A 13,652-nucleotide genomic window follows, 5' to 3' on the forward strand; every position below is an offset into this window, starting at 1 on the left:
TCCCATGATCGGGAAAGAAGGAAGAAGACGCAGAGAGAAACTGACCCCCCCCATCCGAATGAGAGAGGCACAGAAAAGGTGGGTGGATGAATGATGAATGGATGGATGAAAGGGTGGATGGATGGATGAAAGGATGGATGGATGAAAGGGTGGATGGATGTAAGGATGAAAGGGTGCATGGATGAATGATGGATGGATGGATGGATGTGTGAAAAGATGGGTGGATGAATGATGGGTGAATGGATGGATGAAAGGGTGGATGGATGAAGGATGGATGTATGGATGGAAGGATGAAAGGGTCGATAGGTGAAGGATAGATGGATGAAGGATAGATGTATGGATGGAAGGATGAAAGAGTGGACGGATGAAGGATGAATGGATGGATGAAAGGGTGGATGAATGGATGAAAGGGTGGATGGAAGGATGAAAGGGTGGACTGATGAAGGATGGATGGATGGATGGATGGAAGGGTGGATGGATGTATGGATGGATAAAAGGTTGCACGGATGGATGAGTGAAAAGGTGGGGGGATGAATGATGAGTGGATGGCTGGATGAAAGGGTGGATGGATGAAGGATGGATGGATGGATGGATGGATAAAAGGGTGGATGGATGGAAGGATGAAAGGGTGGACGGATGAAGGATTGATGGATGTATGGATGGAAAAAAGGTTGCATGGATGAATGATGCATGGATGGATGTGTGAAAAGGTGGGGGATGAATGATGGGGTGGATGGATGGATGAAATGGTGTATGGATGAAGGATGGTTGTATGGATGGATAAAAAGTTGCATGGATGAATGATGCATGGATGGATGTGTGAAAAGGTGGGGGGTGAATGACGGGTGGATGGATGGATGAAAGGGTGGGTGGATGGATGGATGAAAGGGTGGATGGATGATGGATAGATGTATGGATGGGATGATGAAAGGGTGGATGGATGTATGGATGGATAAAAGGTTGCATGGATGAATGATGGATGGATGTGTGAAAAGGTGGGTGGATGAATGATGGGAGGATGGATGGAAGGGTGGATGGGTAAAGGATGGATGTATGGATGCAAGGATGAAAGGGTGGATGGATGAAGGATGGATGTATGGATGTAAGGATGAAAGGGTGGATGGGTGAAGGATAGATGGATGAAGGATAGATGTATGGATGTAAGGATGAAAGGGTGAACGGATGAAGGATGGATGGATGGATGGATAGATGAAAGAGTGGATGGATGGAAGGATGAAAGGGTGGACGGATGAAGGATGGATGGATGTATGGATGGATAAAAGGTTGCATGGATGAATGATGTATGGATGGGTGTGTGAAAAGGTGGGGGGATGAATGATGGGTAGATGGATGGATGAAAGGGTGGGTGGATTGATGTATGGATGAAAGGGTGGATGGATGAAGGATGGATGTATGGATGGGAGGATGAAAGGGTGATGGATGTATGGATGGATAAAAGGTTGCATGGATGAATGATGGATGGATGTGTGAAAAGGTGGGTGGATGAATGATGGGTGGATGGATGGAAGGGTGGATGGGTAAAGGATGGATGTATGGATGGAAAGATGGAAGGGTAAATGGATGAAGAATGGATGGATGGATGGAAGGATGAAAGGATGGATGGATGTGTGAAAGTGTGGGTGGATGAATGATGGATGGATGTGATGAGGTCTAACAGGCGCCTTTATGGTTGTCAAAAGATGATGATGAGGAGTACCAGTTTCTAGAAACTTTTGTCGGAAGGGGGTCCTTACCCCTAAAAAGGTTTTACAAGGGGGTCTCTGCATCAAAATGTTTGAAGACCTCTGGTTTAGAGTCTTTCAGAGAGCGGTTGAAGCTCTTATAACTGTGTCCAATTTCCTTGAACTTTCCTCTGTTGGATGAGACTGGATTTTGGTGGTCTCGTGCAGAGGAATCTTTGCTTTTGTTATTTGTTTCTTTGACATTTGCTTCTCTGTTGGAAGAGATCACTTGCCAGTGATCTCATGCAGAGAAGCTCCTTTGGTATTGTTCGAACATATCAATAAGGCACATTACCTATTGACTGCAATTTATTAAGATCTTTGGGAATACCAGAATTGAAGATAGGAGATTCTAGTGCTATTCTCTGCCGACATATACTTTTGCTTTTCAAATATCTAGTGAATCAAACTAGGGTTTTTTTCATTGTGGCTTTAGCACTTACTTTTCATAAACCCTTGGAGTGTTGCCTTAGCGATTTCGTTACTTCTTTTTCAGGAGAGAGTAGAGGGCAGGTACCCACTGGAGTCTATGGTTGAATACTAAACTGCACATGTAATGGTACGCACTATCAACAAACCATAGGAAATGTGATGTACTTATACTGTTCATATATGTGTAGGTGTGACGTTATTGTATTATTTTGTCTTTTGGTTTGAACTAGTGTGTGAAGTGACCTTACCACTGCCCTCTTCTCTCTTCTATGGCCTAGGCTCAAATTATTTTGCTTTTCAGGTGAGGGGAGACGGAAGCCCTTGTAGATTCTGGTTGTTCCTGTATGTCATGTGTTTTCAGTAAAATTGAAACTTACTCTTTGTTCATCTTCTGTCTCCTTCAGATCTCCCCGCAGTCCCTACCCTTTCCTGGCCCTTTGCTCGATCACCTCTAAGTCTGTGTTGTTATACAAAGCCAGATTTGGGGCGATCCAGAGGTGGGCCCCTTATACAACATCAACACCATCCTGAGGATCGAATAGTGGAGCCTGACAGGACGTATGTAGCCCTCTCGGGCCTGATTGAGGGGAACCCCGTGAACCTCCTGTCCGTCTATGTCCCTCCAACTCTCCTGGCATCCACTCTCCGGCGCATGACACGGGTGATATCCTCCCTTCCCCAGGGATTCACTGGCGTTTGCAGACATGTCAACTCAGGCCCCGCCCCCTTCCTTCACCATTGTGCAAACGCACCCACTGGCGAGTTGGACGTTGGGGAATTAATTCCTCTTCAATACTGAGGGTCCCTGAGGGACAAAAAGCCCACCAGGTACCTCCAGTATGCGCCAGGGAGCTGCGTTGCAGAGAGGTGTTCAGAGGCCACACCCCATTTTACACCTCTCTGCAACGCAGCTCTGTGGCGCTTACTGGAGGTACCTAGTGGTCTAATTTCACCCTAGGGACCCTCAGGAATCAAGGGGACTTAATTTTTCAACTTAAAAAGGCCACAGGGCACGTTTACACAGTGGTGAAGGGAGGGGACGGGTCCTGGGATGACGTGTGCAAACACGCCCTGTGGTGTGTTTTAAGTTTGGGAAATAATCCCCCTTCAATCCTGAGGGCCAATGGGGGCCAACTAGCCCACCGGGTGCTTTCAGTGAGCACCACTGCGCTGCATTGCAGAGAGGTGGTCCAGGCTGTGCCACTTTTTACACCTCTCTGCAACGGTGCTTACTGGAGGCACCTAGTGGGCTAATTTGATCCTAGGGACTCTCAGGATTCAAGGGGACTCAATCTCCCAACTTAAAATGGCCACAGGGCGTTTTTTCACAGAGGGGAAGGGAGGGGACGGGCCTGAGGTGACGTGTGCAAACATGTCCTGTGGCGCATTTTAAGTTGGGGCAATAATTCCCCTTCAATCCTGAGGGCTCCTAGGAGCCAACTAGCCCACCAGGTGCTTCCAGTAAGCGCCACTGTGCTGTCTTGGAGAGAGGTGGTCCAGGCTGTGCCGCTTTTTACACCTCTCTGCAACAGCGCTTACTGGAGGTACCTAGTGGGCTAGTTTGACCCTAGGGGCTCTCAGGATTCAAGGGGACTTTACCCGTTAATTTAAAACAGCCACAGGGCATATTTGCACACATGTCACCTCAGGCACCCCCCTCCCTTCACCAGTGTGCAAACGTGCCCTGCAGTGCGTTTTAAGCTGTAGTTTTAATCCCCCTGCCCTATTATGTACTAGGGTCTTATAGAGGAGGACATGGTAATCACAGGGGTACCGTAACGCATAGTGTTCCCTAGTGTATGTAGGTGTTTCCACTGTATTCTGGGGGGCAGATTTATGTTAACTGGCACATCCCGAGGGATGCGCCAGTTAACGTGCGCCACAGCTACGGCACCCATGGTGCGCCACATTTATAATGCCTGGGTTGGACAACCATTTGTGTTGATTGACTTTTTGTTTTTATAAAATATTTCGTTGAAAAAAATTGCACTTCTTGTGTTGTCTTCCCTATGTATATTTTGCCGCAGGGACAGATTATGGCATACACTGCGTATTTCGTTTTACAGTTTGTGAAGTCCTCATGGCGCCAGTGTTTTGTTCCATCAGTGAAATGAGTGCCTTCCATCGTCAAACCGCAGACTGAACATGTTCCACACTTGTTGTAACAAGGAGGTTTTTTTCAAACACAACAGTCCCCTTGTTGATCTCATATCCAGGATTGGAGCCTCTGTAAAGTGATTAATTTGAGGCCTTTCTATAGTTGTCTATGTTATTTATGTATGACAATTTCGTTGTTTACACACCGTGTTTTGATAATTTTCTCCTAGTTCACTGAATTTGTATTTGTATTTTGTAATGAATGTTGTGTTGTATCTTTTGATGCCAAAGAATTTTTTTGCACGAAATATTTTATAAAAACAAAAAGTCAATCAACACAAATGGTTGTCCAACCCAGTGATTTATTACACTAGGTCTGTGTACTTTGACACAAATTCAAAACTGCCCGGCCATTGCTTTGTTTTTCTATGGAATAGTGGTCCAGGCCGGTCAGTGACAGGACCCAAGCCTTCCCCAGTTTCCCCTTGCATTTATAATGCGGCGCACCATGGTGCAAAAACGGCACAGATGCGTGACGCATCTGTGCCGGAAATGTGGCGCATTGCTGGAGTTGCGTCGCAAGCGCGACGCTGCTCCAGCAAGGCTCGGGGGTACACCATGTGCACAATGCTGCGTCAAGCTCTACGCCTGCTTCAAGCAGGCGCAGGGTTTTGACGCAGCATTGCCCTGAAAGTGACTGAGTGAAATTTCATAGATTTCACTCAGCCACTTTCAGGAGGCGTTCCTGCGCAGGAACGCCCCCCCCTGCGCAGGAACGCCTCCTTGTGGCGCAGTGCTTTACAACGTGACGCATCTCCTAGATGCGTCACGTTGTAAATAGGGCGCATTGTTTGCGCCGCAGTTGCGTCAAATGAAGTGACGCAATTGCGGCGCAAAGAGGCGCAACGGCCTCATGAATCTGCCCCTAAGTGTCTTTTAACATAGCACTGGCTCTAGGACTGGTTAGTCAGTCTCAGTTACCACCAGTACCCTTCTGAAAAAATTGAGGGTACAAGACGATTTTGCAACAAGGCTTCTTTCTGCTTCTCTGTTTGTTCTTTCTGCATGTTTTCCTTCTTCCTGCACTTTTCTTCTTCTTTGAGGACTTCTGTTGCTTCTTTCTGCATTTCTTTTTTTTCTTTCTGTGCATTTTTTCTTCTTTCTTCACATGTCCTACCTCTGTAGGCATAGTTATAAACTAGCATTTAAAAACGTTTGAAATTCACTTAAAAAACATAGGTTTCAGTCACGTTAAAGTTAAAAATTAGCATTTAAAAACCCTTTGAAATTCACTGAAAAACACATAGGTTTAAGGCACATTATAGTTAGGAATTAGAATTTAAAAACCTTAGAAATTCACTGAAAAAAACATAGGCTTCAGGGGCGTTATAGTTAGCTGGACATTTCACTCATACAAAACCATTGAAATTCCCCCGTTATAGTTAGTTCAGCTAACTATAACTTGCGCGCCCGCAATGCACTGCTGATGATGTCACTTATTACATCACTCATGACATGGTCAGTGACATCACTGATGACATATCAAATGACCCACAATGATACCTCCAGGAAGCCCCTCCTAAAGTTTGGAGAAGCTTATAGAATTTTTGGGAAAAAGCTCCATAAGGTGACTGACCCAACCGGGAGAGTCAAGTCAGCCTACTTCAGCCACGACCCGGCCCTGAGTTCAGATTAGTCCCACTGAAAAGCTCTGGAGCTCCAACATCGAGGATTTGACAGGGGCCTCATGGAAACTCAAACTGGCGAACCCTCTCCTAATCCGGTCTGGTGAAGCGCAGCGAGGGCCCTTGGAAGAAAAAGTTCCATAAATGTTTCCAAGTGTGAGGGTAAAATTTTTACCGGGGCCTCCAGCTTAGTGTATCTGACCAGGGCTCCATCGAGTTGGCCTGAAACATTGACTTTGTCCTGGTAAAGCGCGACCAGATGTCCCAGAGTAGCGCCATAGGTTTTTAAGGACTATAAAATTGTTACTCTTTAAAAATTCATATCTCCGGTTCGCTACATTGGATTTTTGTCATTTTCGTGTCTATTTCTTCATAAAAATACTTACTAAATTGGGTTTGGATTTTCATTGTGTTTTGTGTCTTAATTATAGTTAGGCCTGACTGCTCGGTTACTGCTACCAAGAGTTGAGCAAGGGATTAATTTATTAAGACCTTTACTGGACCCTATACCATGTTAGTAGACTTATTACTGATGGTAGGTGCATACTTACACCTACCAATAACCCACTATCCAATAAATAGTTTTATATTTTTGTTCAATTAATTCATTTAATAAAATATGGTATGTGTTTGAAGTGAAGTACTTTTCCTACTGCTGCAGTGGGTATAGTAAACTTTACCCTCCTGAGTTCAACGCTTTCTCTACTGTTGCACTGACTGGAGTAGGAATAGTAAATTATACCCCTACGGAGTCCAACGCTTTCCCTCTTGTTGCAGAGACTGGAGTGGGAGTAGTATTTTCCTTTCCTGAGTCCAACGCTTTCCCTACTGTTGCACTGACTCGAGTGGGAATAGTAAATTTTAACCTTCTGTAGTCCAATGTTTTCCCTACTGTTGCACTGACTCGAGTGGGAATAGTAAATTTTAACCTTCTGTAGTCCAATGTTTTCCCTACTGTTGCACCAACTGGAGTTGGAATAGTAAATTGTACCTCTCCAAAGTGCAACACTTTCCCTACTGTTGCACCGACTGGTGTGTGAATAGTACATTTAACCGCTCCTGAGTCCAACACTTTCACTTTTGTTGCACACGCTGGAGTGGGAATAGTACATATACCCCACCTGAGTCCAATGCTTTCCCTACTGTCGTACAGACTGGAATGGGAATAGTGTATTTATTATTCCTAAAATTGATAGTTTTGTTAATATTGTTTATATATTTTTTATTATCTTGTGTTTGTGTATTTAATTATATCTTTTTTATTTATAGAAATGTATGTAATTTCTAAGATATTTTTGGTAAAGGGTATTTGTATCAATTGTTTACTTGTAATGAATAATTAGATTGGCAATTTAAAAAAAAACTGTTTATTTGTTGCATTTTTTTTATATTTTTCATGCACATGTATGTATATATGTACACATAACCTGCATTTATGCAGATATAAGGAATGGCGGTAAAATATGCTAACTAAATATGCCATCATTTGTCCCAGTGTATTTTTGATATTTTATGTGAATAACTGTCATTGGTGAAAACTATAAATATTTAAATGTATTTATACAGATCATATTGGCAAAATAGACTATTCTGAATGTATTTATACAGACAGTATTTTCTCTATGTTTATTGCAACATGTGACGCACTTGCACTGTAAAAATGGGCTGCTCACATTGCATTGTCATGTGATCAAGGCCGCAGGGACGGCCGAAACGCGTCGTGACAAGCTGTTTGGGAAATAAATGAATGCTGCTACACAAGTTGGTCCATGCCTCGTGTTTCTGCTAAAGGGCAGAGTGCTGTCGCTGCTGCGAGGTATTGCATATATATATATATATATATATATGTATATATATATATTTTTTTTTTATTTACTTGTTATATGAGTACATTTAAGAAAAATGAGAATCATAATGTAAATTAAAATAAATATTCATAATAATAGTTTTACATTATATATGTACATTAATATACACATACATATATGTGTGTATTACATTACATTACTGTTACATGTTAAAATATTTAATATTTATTGTTTTTAACTACATATATATTAAAACAAATATTTTGGTATATATTTTTTCAATATTAGTGTAAAATGATATCTTTTTAGATTATTGTACTTACCTTTATACATATAGGAAAACAATATTTTTGTGATCAATATTTTTGACACAATATTTATGTAGCACAATATTTGTGGTTTTGATATTATGTCAGTGAACCGGGTTGAAGAGGATGAGCAGGAGCGGGCAAGCAGGAAAGGAGTGCAGCAACAGGCAGCAGTGGATGCCCAGGCGGGAAGGGCAGCTCGAAGGGAGCGAGGAACTGCGGCACCTTATTCAAATGGAGTTAGAGGCGATGCAAGAAATGGGCCAGGATTGGTTTATGGCCACGTGCTAGGCACCAGCCAAAAACTGGTCAGGAGACAAGGATGGCTGTAGTGAGTTCGCAAGCACAGGGCACCAAACCCAGAGTACACGGGCACACCTTGTACTGCAGCCAAGAAGGTGGTGAGGGGAAAGCGGCGCAGGAACCGTAGCCCTTGCAGTGTCAGCGCAGACAGCGAGCCAGAAGGGCCCCTGGCAACTGACCAGGCGATGCACGGAGCCAGGAATAGCTTCGTCAGTAGGGGTGGCCACGCATGAACACTGCACACTTCAGCAGGCAGAATGTGGTGAGCATGTGAGCGGGTCAGCGGGCAGTGAGCTGGTAGGGCCCGCGGGGAGGCAAGCTGAGCTGGGGACAGCACGTCGGGGAAGAGTTGGTGGTGCTTCCCAAGGCATATTGAATTATGGCACTCAGGTGGGGGTCATAAATAACGCAACAACCAGTATGCCGTAGCCGGTGGTGCAAGCACAGGAAGGTATTGCCTGTGAGCGACTGCAGCTCACAGAGAGAGGGTGCATGCTACAAGTGCCACAGGGGTTTGGCTGGGGGGGACTTTCTCTCAGAGCCCGACAGACAGTAGCGCGGTGCCAACATACCTTCCACAAATTCAGCCACCTTAACAGGCAATATACCTACATGGCTTTTATTGGCCACACATACAGGGCTGGTGCATGGCTAGTGGCAGAACCTGTGGGCAGAGGCAGATGCCCAGAGCAGTTACAGGGGTAGGCAAGGAAGCTAGCCCTGAAAGGGGACTGGAACAACTGGGCCTGACTAGAGAGGGGAGCCCAGGCATAGGCGGACACATGAGCACTCCGCTGGAGAGCCTGACCCAGCAAAATGTGATTCAGAATAATTAGCTAGCATTGGCATCAGGTAGACAGCCAACGATTGATATGTTGGAGGGCAGTCTAGCAGATAACCCAGGCGCATTGGACCCATAGAAGTGTGGGTGGCAGGAGCAGTGCAGTCACCCCTAGCCAGTAAACCTGCAAGCTAGTATGTGAGGCCATCTCCAGGCGGCCCACCCATGATAGGCAAATAACTGGGTTTGTTAGACTCATCCCCTTGGTGGTCAAGGAGAGGATATGGCGGAAAGAGTTCATAGATATACTCTTGCATCTCGTGGTCAGGTGGGTGATTTGGATTTGCTCGCACAGGGAAAAAAAGGATGAAAAGGGAGAGGTGCAAGACTAGGATGGAGAAATCCATAGAGATTTGGTTGCATGCCTTTCAAACGTTAGCATGTGTAGTGGTTGAGAAGTTCCCGCAGATCGCCTTGGTCCTCCTGCTATATGAGCAGAAAATGCGTGATGCTTACTGCAAATGTCACGGTAATGCTTGGCTTAGGTACGATGAGATTTTCAGAGAAAAGATGCAAACCTGGTCAATAATAGCTGTGTGGTGGCGCACTCCAAGAGTGAATGTAAGAAAAGTAGGCACCACTTGGAGAGAAAAGACCCCTTAAAAGAAATAGTGGGGCGGGGCCACCCATGGTATTGGAAGTAGAGAGAGAGAAATGCAGGGCGCCCACCGCTATTAAAGTGGCTAGCCTGCGTCAGTTGCTGTTATCACAAACAAGAAGATGCACAGCTATTAGCGAGCCGGTTTGAAGAGGGCTTTATCATACCATTCAATGCGCCAGTGGTTGATCACATAAGCAAGAATGTGAAGTCACGCCCTGCGAGCACACTGATGTGGTGAGAAAAAAAGGAGGTGCGGTTAGGTCGAGTAGTGGGTCCCTATGAGAACCCGCCCCTGGAGAACTTCAGGGTGTCTCTATTGGGGGTGGTGCCAAAAAAAGGAACCTGGGAGTTACAGGTTGATTCACCATCTAATGTCAGTCATTGACGGACTGACACAGGACCAGCGCTCTGTCGCGTACGCATCCATAGATAACGCTGTTGAACTTGGTCAGTGCGGGGTCTCACATTGAGCTTTGAGACCTGTATTCACGATTTTACTTCCTTGTTTCAAATGGTGTGGTGATGCATGTAGATAGGGTGAGAATGTTGTGAATGTTGTGAATGTGTGATAGTGTTGCTATTAACTTGATTTTTTTCCAGGGGTTTAATGAATTAGGTGTACATCGGTAAGAAATTCAATTTTTTTTTAGCTGTGTATTATATGTATTTTATTATGCTTCTTTTTTTCACTTTTTTCTCTACTTTACTTTTAAAAAAGTCTATGTATGAAAAAATGTCCTTTATAAAAAAAATGGTAATCTTCTATTTTATGTAAAATTGGTAAAGAAATTTCTATATATGAAAAGCAATGACAATCAAAGGTTATAAAAATAATGAAATAAAAATTATACCTTTTGAAAGAAAGTAATGTATTGTTGAGCTTTTGTCACCAATATCTTATAATGAACTTGAGATATATTGGCATTTAGATTGTGTGGCCGGTAAGGGAAATCTGTTTTCCTTTTTTTGTGTTATTTCATTCCCCTCCTTTCCCTGGCCTGATTAAATCTTGAGGGGGTCCCATCATTTTTGCTATTGGCACAATGGAGCTGTGCTCATTACGAGCTGAGCTCATCACGACTCTGCCCACTCCGATGGAACGCCCGCCCAGGAGGGGAATTAGCCCCTCGTGGGCGTTCCGCTGCAGTTATGACGAGCTCAGCTCATCATGAGCACAGCTCCACTGTGCCTCATGACGAGCTCAGCTCGATATAAGCGCCGAAGGGATTAAAGGTCAAATAAATGACTACACCTTGGATGATCAACAATCTGTGTTTTGTTGCTCTGTTGTAGAGGATTGTTGGGAGGGGGTTGATTTACAATAAGGGGGGCGATTTGCACGTTGTACGCATACTATACAGCAGGTCCTCTGTAAGCTGAATTTTGTGGCTAGAGTAATCCCAGCGGGCAGAGCATTTGTTAGATGGCTGGCAAGGTTAACAAAAGGTTTAATGAAAATACACCACAGAATCGGCTTGACCACTGGAGTGAGACAGGACATAGAGCTATGGCTAGGCTTCCTGGTGAACCTTGATAGAACTCTAATATGGAGGGTGCAGTGGGTCACTGTGGCTCAAATTGAGATGTATACAGACATTGCTGGGGACTGAAGGCTTTGGCACAGTACTGGGCACAGCCAAGTGTGTGGTGCGCTGGCCAGATGTGTGGCACATCAAAGTTATCAGGAAGAACATTACACTGCTGGAGCTATTCCCCATAGAGGCAGCTTTCTAGTTGTGAGGAGGCAGACTAGCTAACAAGCAGGTGACGCTGTGGTCAGACAATCATGAGGTGGTGCAACTGGTGAGCAATGGGGCGGCATTGTGTGCCCTCGTACTTGGGTGGTAGAGCACCTGATCCTTTGCCAACTCAGCACGAATGTAGAAATATGCGCAAAGCGTGTTCTAGGTTGCGACACTAGCATTGCTGATGCCCAATCTCATTTCCAGTGGTCCAGTAAAGCCCTCACCACTGCGGGTTACGCCGTGGGGTATTTGGTACTCACTCCTTTAGGCTAGGAGCAGCCACTGCGGTGGGTGAGCAAAATATAACAAGCATTTACAGTGCAATAGGTCTTGCATTAAATAAGTTTGAGCTATAGGCATTGCTAAATATTGCAACACCAATTGCAACAAAAGTCTATAAATTATCGGCCAAAAAAATGTGTATTTTTTTTCTAGCAATTATGGCATATTGCGCTTTAAATGAATATGTTTAAAAGTAAACTGAGCCATACTGCTATTGTTACAATAGTTAATTGTGGATGCGTTAACAATTGATGTGTGAACTGATGGCTGGTGGTGTGTGTGTCTATGGAAATTGTGCACTGATGGCTGGTAGTGTGTGTGCCTGGTGGAAGTGTTCACTGCTGGCTGGTGGTGTGTGTGCCTGGTGGAAGCATGCACTGACGGCTGATGGTGTGTGCGCCAGGTGAAAGCGTGCACTAATGGCTGGTGGTGTGTGTCTGATGAATGCGTGCACTGACGGCTAGTGGTGTGTGTGTGCTTGGTGAAAGAGTGCACTGACAGCTGGTGGTGTGTGTGTGCCTGGTGAACACGTGCACTGACAGCTGGTGGTGTGTGTGTGCCTGGTGAAAGCGTGCACTGATGGCTGGTGGTGTGAATGTGCCTGGTGAAAGCGTGCACTGAGGGCTGGTGGTGTGTGTATGCCTGGTGAAAACGCGCACTGACGTATGGTGGTGTGTGTCTGGTGGCAGCGTGCATTAATGGCTGGTGGTGTTTGTGTCCGGTAAAAGCGTGCACTGACGGCTGGTGGTATTTGTGCCCGGTGAAAGCATGCACTGATGAATGATGGTGTCTGTGCTTGGTGAAAGTGTGCACTGACGGTTGGTTTTGTGTGTGGTTGTATGTGTGGTTGTATGTGTAGTTGTGTGTGTGTGTGGCTGTGTGTGTGTGTGGCTGTGTGTGTTTCGGGCAGGTGAGGGGGCAGATAAGCGTAATGTTGTCAGCTCTGAGGAGCACACAGTTTATGATCATATTCTGAAGCATGTGCTTCCAGACTCCCTGATCCCCCTTGACGGTCGGTCCGAGTTATACCTTGCACTGCTGTTAAGCCTCAATAAATCCCAGGCACACTTCCGCTTTGTATCTATCGCCACTGGGAAAAAGCAGTGTACCAGTACATTGATTAATTGGCCGGCTGATGAAGACCCTCCTGTGAAATCTAAAGCATTTAATAAAGTAACGCTCATGTTACCTCTTAAAGTGACCCTCACAATATATCCTCAAATAACCTTCACGTGAGATAATAAAGTGACCCGCCGGTGAGACCCGAGAGTTACCCTCTTGAGATCCAAGGGTGATTATACCTGAGACGCTAAAAGAAGCTGCTGTGACATGTCCAGGAGGAACCTAAATTACCCAACTGTATTTACAAAAACTACCGAAATGTGAGAAAATAGATGCAAAATAGGTCATGTGCGAGACCCCGACACGCTGCCCTTACGCTAGACAATTACAAAAGTATGCACATGTCTATTTCTGAGCTTTTAAACTCTCCTGACATAGAAACAGTGGTCTAACTAGAACATTATATCTAGGACCACTGGGATTATGTGGCAGTGATGGACCAAAGTATGCCGCTAAATTATATGGCAAGAAAAGGCAAAATATGCGGCATAATGCAACACATTTTGTTATATTACTTAACTATTTTGTCTTTTTTACTCACTGTAACACCATCTGGGCAAAGATTTCACCCTATTAGCAGTACCTGTTTAACATCCAAATGCACCAATAAACAAATAAAAGATAACTAGTCAACTATTGTAAAAGGTCTTCCACCGCGCTTGAACTCATCGTCAAGCTTTAGTGAG

The sequence above is a fragment of the Lissotriton vulgaris genome, chromosome 7, assembly GCF_964263255.1.
Source record: "Lissotriton vulgaris chromosome 7, aLisVul1.2, whole genome shotgun sequence".
Taxonomy (NCBI): domain Eukaryota; kingdom Metazoa; phylum Chordata; class Amphibia; order Caudata; family Salamandridae; genus Lissotriton; species Lissotriton vulgaris.